Below are 12,770 nucleotides of genomic sequence, written 5' to 3' on the forward strand. Positions count from 1 at the left end.
CCACTCCATGCCCAGCATTGTCACTTGCACTGGGGACACTGAGATTAATAACATAATCCTTTCCCTAAAGAAATTTTCAGTTCATTGAAGCAGTAGATACTGAAAAGCTGGACACAGAAAGAGGAGCCTGTGAAAGACAATAATGAAGGTGGGCCGAAAGCCAGGAGAGAATGGTGTCCCAGAAGCCAGGGAAGGGGATGGCTTCGGAAATGGGAGAGTCATCGACAATGCCAAATGCAGGAGAGACATTGAAAGAGGCAACAGTGAAAGTATTCTCCCTACACTGGTTTTGCCAATAAGGAGGTTTGATGATCACGACACAAACAATTTCCTTGGAAATACAGTCAATGGTGTGAGGAATTAGACACAGAAATCACTTGTGCTGCAAATGGGAAGTAAGTAAAAGGAGACAGTAAGAATTATTCTTTTGAGAAGCCTGGGTATGAAGAAGAGGGGACAATAGCCAGGACTACTATGAAGCACTCAGGATTGAAGAACTGGCTTCGTGTGGACAAGATGAAAAAGGTTAAATGCTGATTCATGTGGAGATTGGAGATACAGAAACAAAATTACTGAAGGACTAAATCTCAAAAGAGGCTGATCATACGGAAGTATAGAAGTAACAGTTAAGCCTAGCTTAAAGAAAGGGCATTTTTTCCTCCTAGAAAGAGATAAAGGCGGCGAAGATAGGCTTGGATGGAGACAAGTCTGTTCAAAAAGGGACTGGGTACTTACTGAGACTTCTCTGCAGAATAGACTGCTAGAGATCAAAGTGAACTTATGTTGATAAACTTGAGAAATATGGTGATGGTTTGGATTGGCCAATGTGGAAAACAGGAGTGGGCTTTAACAGGAACATGTCCTCAGAGGAAGCAGTAGGCAGGAAAGGCAGCTGTGACTGGTCCCTTGGATGGATCTGAAGCTCCATGAGGATATTGAGCATCTGGGGTTTTGTCCATGCTATGACCACTGGGCCTAGCACGGCATCTGGTGTGTGACAAAGCACAATAAAGACTTCATCCATAGATGAATGGACCTCTGAAATGTATAGCAACAGTCTCGGCTGCAGATTGTATCCAGTAGTTTTCCCAGCCTGAGTATAGAATTAAACTCTGACAGAGAGTTCCTAGGGAAAGTAAAAGGCAATGTTAAGGCAGTGAGTTAAGGGGACTGACTGAAGACTGGTGGAAGGGGCGCCACATAGGGCATAAATGAGACAGAAACACAAATTCTGTGCATACCTTGTTTAAGGGAGGTGCCTAGAAATACATAAGAGGCCTCTCCAATAAGACAGCAAAAGAAAAACATTCAATCATGATTCAAAATGTAAAACTTCAGTTAAAGGGGAATGACTGGATAATGGCGACCCCAGACTTTCCAAAAACATCTGATACAATGAAGTGCTTTTTAGTCAGCTAGCATCTCATAGTGCTGGCTCCAGGAAGCAGTCAGGGGCGGGGCGGGGAGCAGAAGGTTTAGCACAGAGCAGCCTGTAGATTCCAGCAAATCCAGCCCCTGGAGTCTGCCTTGGAGATATGGAGTTCATGGCCTCAGCCAGGGATTGGCAACCAAGGGTTAAACCTCCTTCTTCAGGAGGGTTGGGTGGCAGGTGACAGGCATAGCAGCACATGCCTGTCAGCAGTTCCATTATCAGCAAGGACATGTGCCAGGAAAACCTGGTATAAGGTCCAGAGACAATTAACCTGGCACAGGCAGCATGAGCTACCCATGCCAATCCTGGGACTGTCGCTCTTACCCTAGAAGTGAAGGAGATGGGGCCTCAGTCTCTCCTCTTCTCACCCTTCCCTTTTTATCGATGCTCCCTGAACCTGGATGAGTGGGATGGCAGATGGATACTGCTCTGACTTTTAACCCCACATCAAGCTTCCATCAGGCAAAGATGACTCACACACCTGCTAAATGAAATAAAAGGCTATAAATGCTGGGAGAGTCCTCCAAGCCCCCAAAGCCAACTGGAAATAGACAGAATAAAGCTGAGTGTGAATTTCAGCTCCACTATCTGCTAGCTGTGTGAACTTGGGCAAGTTATTCTATATCTCCTTTTCTTGCTCTATAAGATGGGAACGATAATAACAGAACCGTTCTCAGAGAGCTATAATTTAAGGGTACATTTTTAGATTAAAAAACTATAAATGTGATGTATACTAAATGCTCAATAAATGTTAACTGTTACCATTTCCCTGAAAATGCTATAAAGTGCTCAGGAAGCATTCAGTACAAGTCATCAGTCAGGAATTAATTGGTTATCCATTACTGCTCTGAAATCCACAGCTCCTCCTCTACATTTAACCCAGTGTCCCCACTGAACCATGAGATCAGGGAAAAATTGAGAGACTATGTCACACAACTACGTATGACATAAAACGATGGGTTAAGGTAAGAACTTCAGAATTAGAAACTTCCTGACAACGCAGTCCTATGCTTCTCACACTGGACAACTTGTAGCCACTGTCAGGATGCCACAGGATCAGCACTAATTTTATTTTATAAGCAAATTAAAATATTACCTTAATTTTTAACAAACAAAAATATTATAATATGGAATATAATGGAATAAAACTCAAATCTGTATTACTTTTTACAACAAAACATGAAAAACTTCAAAAAAATTTCATACTTTCACCGAAACAGGTACACACACATCCCACACAGACACATGTTCACATACACATACCTTGCATCCCCAGGAGTCACTCCCTGCCATTTGATGGAAAGGTTTGAGAGACACATTTGAACAAGAGCAGACATTTGGACACATAATTGATGAGCTGGGAAGAATCTCTGGAAGGAATCCATCCATGCAGGTGATGTCTAAGTGTCTAAGCCAGAGAGACTCAGGCCAAGGCATACAGCTCTTTGATTTCCAGACCTGTAGCACTCCAAGCTTTCCACTGCTGGATAAAAATTCTCTCTTACATAAGACTCTATAGAGTACCTAGGTGGCCAATGACTCTCTTGCTTTACCTGGGGCAGGAAGTGTTTGTTCTCCAGCTGGTAAGTCCTCAGACTCCTTATAGAAACACACCTCAATATTTTAGAGTTAAATTATTCTCCCTTTGGGCTTCTTGGTGGTCCCGTGGTTAAAAATCTGCCTTCCAATGCAGGGGACATGGGTTCAATCTCTGGTTGGGGAACTAAGATCCCACATGCCACAGGGCAACTAAGGCCACAATCTGCAACTCCTAAGCCTGTGCAACTAAGAGCTGATGCAGCCAAATAAATAAATATTTTCAAAAATGAAGATACTCTTCCTTGATGGTAACACACATACATGACTCAAACTCACTTAAACTCCTCAAATAGAGGGAAATGTCATGCCGCTTAGCCTTCTTCTCTCTAGGTTTCACAGCCCCAACCCATTTATGTTTCCTTGTGCAATTTCCTTCCCTCAAGCACTTTGGGAAGGAGCAAAGGCACAGGAGAAGGGAAATAGGAATTGAAATCTGGATTTAGTTTTAACATCGCCACTTCTCAGCCATGTGCCTTTGGAAAACCGTCATTCCAACCTTATCAGTCCCAGTCTCCTCATTTTTAAAATAAAGTCTAAAAAGTACCAAAGAAAGGCAATGTCAAAAGAATGCTCAAACTAACGCACAATTGCATTCATCTCACATGCTAGTAAAATAATGCTCAAAGTTCTCCAAGCCAGGCTTCAGCAGTACGTGAACCGTGAACTTCCAGATGTTCAAGCTGGTTTCAGAAAAGGCAGAGGAATCAGAGATCAAATTGCCGACATCTGCTAGATCATCAAAAAAGCAAGAGAGTTCCAGAAAAACATCTATTTCTGCTTTATTGACTATGCCAAAGCCTTTGACTTTGTGTGGATCACAATAAACTCTGGAAAATTCTGAAAGAGATGGGAATACCAGACCACCTGAACTGCCTCCTGAGAAACCTATATGGAGGCCAGGAAGCAACAGTTAGAACTGGACATGGAGCAACAGACTGGTTCCAAATAGGGAAAGGAGTACGTCAAAGCTGAATATTGTCACCCTGTTTATTTAACTTATATACAGAGTACATCATGAGAAACACTGGGCTGGATGAAGCACAAGATAAATCAATCAAGCTGGAATTGCCAGGAGAAATATCAATCACCTCGGATATGCAACTGATACCACCCTTATGGCAAAAAGCAAAGAACTAAAGAGCTTCTTGATGAAAGTGAAAAAGCTAGCTTAAAACTCAACATTCAGAAAACTAAGATCATGGCATCTGGTCCCATCACTTCATGGTAAGTGGATGGGGAAACAGTGGAAACAGTGACAGACTTTATTTTGGGGGGCTCCAAAATCACTGCAGATGGTGACTGCAGCCATGAAATTAAAAGACACTTGCTCCTTGGAAGAAAAGCTATGACCAACCTAGATAGCATAATAAAAAGCAGAGACATTACTTTGCCAAAAAATGTCCATCTAGTTAAGGCTATGGTTTTTCCAGTAGTCATGTCTGGATGTGAGAGTTGGACTATAAAGAAAGCTGAGCACCGAAGAATTGATGCTTTTGAACTGTGGTGTTGGAGAAGACTCTTGAGCATCCCTTGGACTGCAAGGAGATCCAACCAGTCCATCCTAAAGGAAATCAGTTCAGTTCAGTTCAATTGCTCAGTCTTGTCCAACTCCTTGTGACCCCATGAACCACAGCACGCCAGGCCTCCCTGTCCATCAGTCCTGAATATTCATTGGAAGGTCTGATTTTGAAGCTGAAACTCCAATACTTTGGCCACCTGATGCAAAGTGACTCATTTGAAAAGACCCTGATGCTGGGGAAGATTGAAGGCGAGAGGAGAAGGGGACAACAGAGGATGAGATGGTTGGATGGCATCACCGACTCAATGGACATGAGTTTGAGTAAACTCTGGGAGTTGGTGATGGATAGGGAGGCCTGGCGTGCAGCAGGAAATGGGGTCACAAAGAGTCAGACACGACTGAGCGACTGGACTGAACTGCACTGAAAAAGTACCTCACAGGGCTGTGATGCAGATAGACTAAAATCATTTATGGCAAAACACCACAGTGCCTGTTAAATAGAGGTTTGCCATAAACCTCTGCCTCTCTGTATTCCAGGTTCCTTCAGTTCAGTTCAGTCACTCAGTCGTGTCTGACTCCTTGCAACCTCATGAATTGCAGCACGCCAACACTGTTTCCACTGTTTCCCCATCTATTTCCCATGAAGTGATGGGACCGGATGCCATGATCTTCGTTTTCTTAATGTTGAGCTTTAAGCCAACTTTTTCACTCACCTCTTTCACTTTCATCAAGAGGCTTTTCAGTTCCTCTTCACTTTCTGCCATAAGGGTGGTGTCATCTGCATATCTGAGGTTATTGATAGTTCTCCCAGCAATCCTGATTGCAACTTGTGCTTCCTCCAGCCCAGCGTTTCTTATGATGTACTCTGCATAGAAGTTAAATAAGCGGGGTGACCATATACAGCCTTGACGTACTCGTTTTCCTATTTGGAACCAGTCTGTTGTTCCATGTCCAGTTCTAACTGTTTCTTCCTGACCTCCATATAGATTTCTCAGGAGGCAGGTCAGGTGGTCTGGTATTCCCATCTCTTTCAGAATTTTCCAGAGTTTATTGTGATCCACACAAAGTCAAAGGCTTTGGCATAGTCAATAAAGCAGAAATAGATGTTTTTCTGGAACTCTCTTGCTTTTTTGATGATCTGGCGGATGTTGGCAATTTGATCTCTGGTTCTTCTGCCTTTTCTAAAACTAGCTTGAACATCTGGAAGTTCACGGTTCACGTACTGCTGAAGCCTGGCTTGGAGAATTTTCAGCATTATTTTACTAGCATGTGAGATGAGTGCAATTGTGCAGTAGTTTGAGTATTCTTTGGCATTGCCTTTCTTTAGGATTGGAATGAAAACTGACCTTTTCCAGTCCTGTGGCCAGCGCTGAGTTTTCCAAATTTGCTGACATATTGAGTGCAGCACTTTCACAGCATCATCTTCCAGGTTCCTTACCTGCTGTTAAAGGCGTGACAATCTAAACTGTAGGCAAAGCTCATGAGTACCATACAATACAATGGTTAAGGGCTCAGGCTTTGCGGTGTGAATTGGATTGGAGTCCCAGAGCCTCCCCTGACTAACTGTAAGACTTCAAGTAGGTTACTTAACCTGAGTGTTCTGATTTGTTAAGTGATTGCATAATAATAGATATTTTCACAAGGCTGTTGTTGGGTGAGTAAGACAATGTACTGTTCACGGCATGTAGGAGGTGCTCAGTGAATATCTGATGCCAGATGAATGCACGAGCTAGGAAAAGCACTTGGCATGGTGCCTGCACATAGGAAGTGTTCGCCAGTGCTTGTTGCCAGTGTCGTTGTGTAAAAGATCATAGCAGGAGCATTCCCTTCTGGGCTGTTCAGAGTGTAAGTTCTTAGGTTCTCTTATCATAGTAGTTCGTAGCCTTTATCTTAGCTAGCCTTTATCATTGGCTTCAAATCTAATCTTGGGTTATTGCTTTTAATTTTTCTCCTGCTCTCTCTCTCTCATCATCACAATCCACTGCATTCATAGCTTGTCTTCCCCTGAGACAGGCATCCTTGGTTCTTTATTTATATCACCCAGGGGTATTGGCAGAGTTTGTCCGTTTAGGGGCAATGACAGTGAGTCCAGAAAAGGTAAGAGATTTCACCAAACTCATGCAGTGTCAGTATCAGTCATCAAGTGGCAAAAAAATCAATTACAGGACCTCTACTCAAGGCTTTGTTCAGAAAAGCGTACTGGTTAGTAAAAACCATGTGAAATATTTAATACCGGGCTTCCCAGGTGGTGTTAGTGGTAACGAATCCACCTGCCAACGAAGGAGATATGAGACACAGGTGTGATCCCTGAGTCGGGAGGAGGACATGGCAATCCACTCTAGTATTCTTGCCTGGAGAATCCCATGGACAGAGGAATCTGGAGGGCTACAGTCTGTGGGGTGGCAAAGAGTCAGACACGACTGAAGCAATTTAGCACACATGCAAGCATATTTAATACAAAATTGCAATTATTTAAATACCCATTCCATACTTCAAAGTTATCAGTCACTGTAAATAGGCTCATTGAACTTGACATACATATGGGAATATATATTCATAAAAATAGAAACTCAAAGATTAGCTTCTGTGTTTCCTCCTTGTCTCATTTGTCAGTCAGTAAAGGTGCATACCATTTTGCTGGTTCTACTCCTCTGCCCGCTGTTGCACATACAGAAATAGCCCATGTGTGCACAGCATGAGTGCATACACACATTTTAGTGGCACTCACATTCTTGTTCTCTCGGCCTGGAATAAGTGACTACAGATAAAGCCAAGATCCCCAGGAGTGCTGTTCTAATGCTGAATTTAGCACACCAGGACAATTTCCATAGGAGCCGCTTATGATGCCAAAAAACAAAGCTCAGATTTCAGTTTCTGGAGGACACTGAAGGACACGACAAGCTGATGGAGAAGTTTCTTTTCTAAGAATAAATGTCTGTAGTCATAGAAAGGGAGATGGCCAAAGTTCATTATTTTCTGGGAGCTGTCCATATATGGATGTTATAGATTCTCTGCATGCTGAGAAAATACTTACTGCCTTGCTCAACATTGCTTCTGCGACATAGCTTCTGTACAAACCTCCTGAGAATACTTCCTTTTCCACTAAGGATGAATACTCTCTATGGTCCATGACATCGTGACACTGCGACACCATGTCCTAGCGCTGGTCCAAATGACATTCATTAGAGGGATAATGTCACTGAATGAACCTGACTAGGGTATACAGCCTCACCCCGGGAGAATTTTTAAAAATTATTTCCTTCATTCAGTAAATAATATTTTAAACACATATGATTCATTATTCACTGTAATAAGAATATTTTCTCCTGCACAAGCTGACTCTCCACGGTTTCTCTAATAAAGCTGCTAAGTCCCAGGACTATGTAGAAGAAACCCCAAAAAATCCCAATTCCTGTTTAACAACCAAGAAATGGGTGAGAAGCTGAGTACTTCATTTACCATGTATTTACTGAGTGCCTACTATGTGCCATGCACTGTCTTAGGTGTTAAGTGCAGGCCACAGGAAGTGACCGAGGTGAGTTTGTTCCTTATCTTCCTGGAGTTGACTACAGACAAGCTAACAGGCAACTCCAGTGATCAGTGCTAGGAAAGGATGGCAGTAAGAGACAGATGAAGCACAGCCCAGAGGTGCCAAACCTAGGCAGAGGAGTCTTCCCAGCAAAGAAAGACGTCTCAGTGAAGATCACATGAAGGAAGGCTCACACCCAGGAAGGATGCGAGTCTGTTTATCTGGAAGAAGGGAAGGGATAGCAAGAGAGCAGGTGTTCCAGCAGGAGGATGGATATGATAAGGGCTCCGAGGTGAAGGAGGACCTGCGCATTAGCACATCATCAGTAGGTTTTACGTTCGTGTGGCTGGAGCCTAGAATGCAAAAAAGAGTTGCTAAGGCTGAATTTTTGTATCCCTCCAAAATTCATATGTTGAAACCTAATCCCCAGACTGATGTATTTGTGGAGACTTTGGAGGAGGGGTGATTAGGTCAGGAAAGCAGAGTCCTCATAAATGGAATTAGTGTCCTTATAAACCACCACCCCCCCCCCCAGAAAAAAAGACCCCAGAGAGATCCCATGCACCTTGTGAAGACACAAGTGAGAAGATATGAGAAGTGAGAAGATGGCTATCTATGAACCAGGAAGCAGGCCCTCCCCATACACTGAACCTGCCAGCACCTTGGCCTTCAGCTTGACAGCCTCCAAAACCATAAGAAATAAACTACTGCAGTCTGTAAGCTAGCCAGTCTATGGTATCACATCATAGCAGCTTGAGTGGATAAAGACAGCAGTGATGAGGGCTGAGACTGAAGAGACTGTCCTAGCTGTCTCCGCCAGCATGCAGAGCAGAGCGTAGCCCTAGCTGTCCCTAGCATCCAGATTGTTTGCACACAATGTGGCAGACATGTGCTACTACTGCCTGCCTGCCTCCTTTCCTCCAGCTTCTGGTAATAAATCATTTGTTTTTCTATGATGAGCTTCCCTGCCCTCTCTCAGTTTATATAGCATGGATAGGACTGATCCCATCCCTGTTCTAAGAATGGGCACCAAATTCATACATGACAGAGTCCTGCAGCTCCCTGCCTGAAGTGATTCATTTGGTAGTTAGCACATGTCCAGGGACATGTCTACAAAGCATGCTCCCCGAGCTTATGCTTGAACTGCTGGGAAATAAGTTTTCCCACTGGATTGACTGAGATGATAGAATAGCAACCTGGAGCTGCAGGCAGCCATTGGCCCACCATTCATTCAATCTATAATAGTTTCTTGGATAACTAGTATGTACCTCATGCTGTTGTAGACATTAGGGACACAGGAATAAGAATATAATTCTGCTTTTTAGGTTTTCACTATCAGCTGGAAAGGCAAACAAAATAATCACCTTAGATAAAAGTGATAAAAGTTACATAGCTTCTTATATGATCACAGAAGGGCAACCAACTCAAGCAAATCTTCCTAGGAGGAAGGAAAAAACGCATTAAACCTTATTGGATAATTAGGACTTAATCAGGTGAATTGAAGCATGGGGGTGGTTCCAGAAGAGGAATCAGTAAGTTCAAAGGCATGGAGGGGAAGCCCAGCTGGACAGGCTCTGGTGACGCACCATATTCAATTAGAGAGGAAGATAATGCCCTTTCAGGGGAGTATATATACCAGTATACTTGTCTCGGACAGTGAATATGAGTCACGAGCTCCTGAGAAAAGTCTGCAGGGACGCAAATGTGTGGTGGGTGGTATTTATTTGTTTATATGTTGCTTCTTTCCTGAAGATTTGTATATGTTTTGATTTACGTGTTATCAGCACACAAGTCATAATGAAAGTCATGGACATGAATGACATTGTCAAGGAACAGCACAGACTTTAAAATAACAAATAAGATGAAGAATTAAAGGTAAAAGGCAAAGAAAGAGAAGTTCATGAAGACTAAGAGGGCAGAGTTGGAACAGCATCAAGGAAACCAAGGCATCAAGACATAGGAAGAGGTAAAGAGAATAAAACCAGTAAGAGATCCAGTTACATAGGAGCTTGAAAGTATCCGCGGGATTCCATAGGGTTCGTGGAATGGTGAGAAAGGGGGTAGAACATTAAAGAGGGTTGTTTATTGGCTGGCTGCTTGGTTGGTATAAAACGGGAGACACTTGAATATGTTTTTCCCTATGGTGGAGTGGAAAGCCAGTGTAAAAGAGAAGCTAAAGAGATGGGGGAACAAGGGAAATGAGTGATGGGTGTGGTCCCTTAGGAGGCCATAGAGCTCATAGCCCAGGAGAAGGGATTACTTGGGTCAGGAAGTACACTTCTGCCACTGAGAAGGGCTGGAGGCAGCAAGGGACATATAAATGCCCAGGTGGGTGCTAGGCAAGGCTGATGGGGGAAATATGCATACTAATTATGTTAAAGAAATTGATCTTATCCTTCAGATTCTATTAAAACATGTTAATGAGACGCCCACAATTTCCAAAGCTAAAAATGACTGAGCTGATGGTGCTGGGTTTCAGAAAGCTGAGGACGTAACACACAGTCACTTGTGGTAGGTTTTTTTTTTCCCTATTCTATTGGAAGCACAGCCTGACTTATTCTTGATTCAATTTAATTTCTGTCAAGCTGTAGCCTGTGGGTCACACCTATTTTAAGAAATTTCATTTTCCTTAGTGCCAGGCTCTTGTGTCTTTGCTCCTCAAAAATCGGCAGCAGTTAGAAAAGTTCTAATCGATAACCATTTGGAAATAGATATTTAAGATGAATCTGTGTGGAATCACTACCTTAAAGATACCTTTTTCAGAAACAATCTTTCCTCCTACCAATATCATACTATATGTGCACCCATCCAAAAAGGATCCTTCAAGTTTAGGTCACAGAAAATCACATTTTGGGTTTCCCTAGTGGCTCAGTGGTAAAGAAGTCGCCTGCCAATGCAGGAAACACGGGTTTGATCCCTGATCCAGGAAGATGTCACGTGCTGCAGAACAACTAAGCCTGTGTGCCCCAGCTGTTGAGTCTCTGCTCTAGAGCCCAGGAGCCACAACCTCTGAGCCGGCACATCCTAGGGCCTCTGCTCCGCAGCAAGAGAAGCCACCACTGTGAGAAGCCGATACATCACAACTGGAGAGTAGCCCCCGCTTGGTGCAGCTAGAGAAAGCCCACGCAGCAAAGAAGACCCAGTACAGCCAAAAAATAAATAAATAAAATTATTTAAAAAAATAAAATCACAATTTGATAAAGCCTAGTTGATGACATGTGAAATTTATTTCATAAATAAAGTACTCATTCCCAAATAAGACATGGAGCAAATTCAATGCTGGGTAAAAAGCTGTTCAGCAAGGGGAAAACTCACAGTAGATAAGGAATCAATTACTGACAGTTATCCCTCCCACCCATTCATTTTATAGCACAGAAACTGCAGCCCAGAGTGCCATATGGTTTGCCCAGAATTCAGGTCTCCTGACTCCCCACCCACTGTTCATGCCTCTTCTCATAACATCTGCTTTTCCTGCTGGGCAGCAAACATTATTGGACCAGAGACCTCTTTCATCTTGTTCACTTAGGCACCCCCAGCATAGAGGTAACCATCAGAAATACCTGTTAGTAAGTTAACCACACTTAGGGTGGACCACTGCTGATCCTTTGTGAGGCTTTATAAAGAGCTGAACATCAGAGTAAAAGATCTCAACAGGGAAAAAAAAATCACCAACACATAAACATATGGTTTAGAAACTCTGAAAATACCAGAAACTCCAGACATGATTTCCAGGGTGGCAGTCTCAGGAACAGCAGCTCAAGGTAAGGATCCGTGCCAGGGCTTCATTTGTCATTGGGTTGGCAGGCCCCATGCCCCTGGTCACCTATATAGCTTGAGAATAGAAGTTTCCACCGCTGCCTCTAAGTTAGCTTTCACCAGTTTGAATCCACCTTAAATATTTAGCAGGCTCTCTCCCTCCCTCAAACACTCTATGTGCTAAGCCTCCTTTGATCTTCCCATAACCAAACCTGCCTAAAATTTTTATCTTTGCTGAAATCACATGTCCTTTTTGCACATTAGCAATGCACTCTATCCCACAGGGGACAGCCCCTGCCAGAGTATGCAGGTCCTTGGAGGAGTTAAGACTTGAAAGGGGCGTTAGCCACAGTTAAAGCTTGTTTTTTTCAAACAAGACCCTGTGAGTTTCCCCTTCTGCTGAAAACCATGTGCCGGCTTGAAAACTTTCTACTCTGGTTAAGACCAAATGTTTCTCAAATGAATCTTCTAAAGGGTCTCTAGTGGGAACTGAATTCCCTCTTAGCCTTCTTCAGTTTGAGTTTGCTTTGTGTTAATTGGTTAATGGTCAAAGTAAGTACTTACATCTTTTGCCCCTAAATCAGGAGTTGCTGCTGCTGCTTCTGCTATATCCCAACATGACAGCCTGCTGTTCCTCACAACTGGCACACACTGTAAGCTGTGTTGCCACGTCAGCTGCCCAGAACCTTTCTGCTTCAGCAACAGTTTCCTGACGGAATGATTTATATGTAGATCCTGAGGCTGGAAACATGATCTGACCACCATATTGAGAAGGTCTGGGTACTACCTCTTTTATAACAGAATTACAGAAAGAAATCGCAGACCCTTTCATGTATCTAAATGAGAATTCCAAAAGAAACCTAAATATTATGATGACTTTCTAAACAATCATGATAGCAAGTTAATAACTGACCAAAAAAATTCAAGTGAAGAAA

At 43.0% G+C, this 12,770-nt stretch overlaps 1 protein-coding gene across 2 annotated transcripts in view; it reads right to left on the minus strand.

Moving 5' to 3' along the window:
- The window catches only part of SEC16B (SEC16 homolog B, endoplasmic reticulum export factor), a 65,827-nt gene extending 53,315 nt beyond the window's left edge, over positions 1 to 12,512 (minus strand). The window contains exon 1 of one of the 2 annotated variants that reach the window (XM_069546142.1): positions 12,400 to 12,512. The gene's annotated coding sequence lies outside the window, so the exon portion shown is untranslated. The remainder of the gene's footprint in view (positions 1 to 12,399) is intronic. The other variant, XM_069546144.1, reaches the window with a different exon arrangement.
- Positions 12,513 to 12,770: the final 258 nt, after the last annotated feature.

This window comes from Ovis canadensis, chromosome 12 (assembly GCF_042477335.2).
Source record: "Ovis canadensis isolate MfBH-ARS-UI-01 breed Bighorn chromosome 12, ARS-UI_OviCan_v2, whole genome shotgun sequence".
In the NCBI taxonomy this organism is placed as follows: Eukaryota; Metazoa; Chordata; class Mammalia; order Artiodactyla; family Bovidae; genus Ovis; species Ovis canadensis.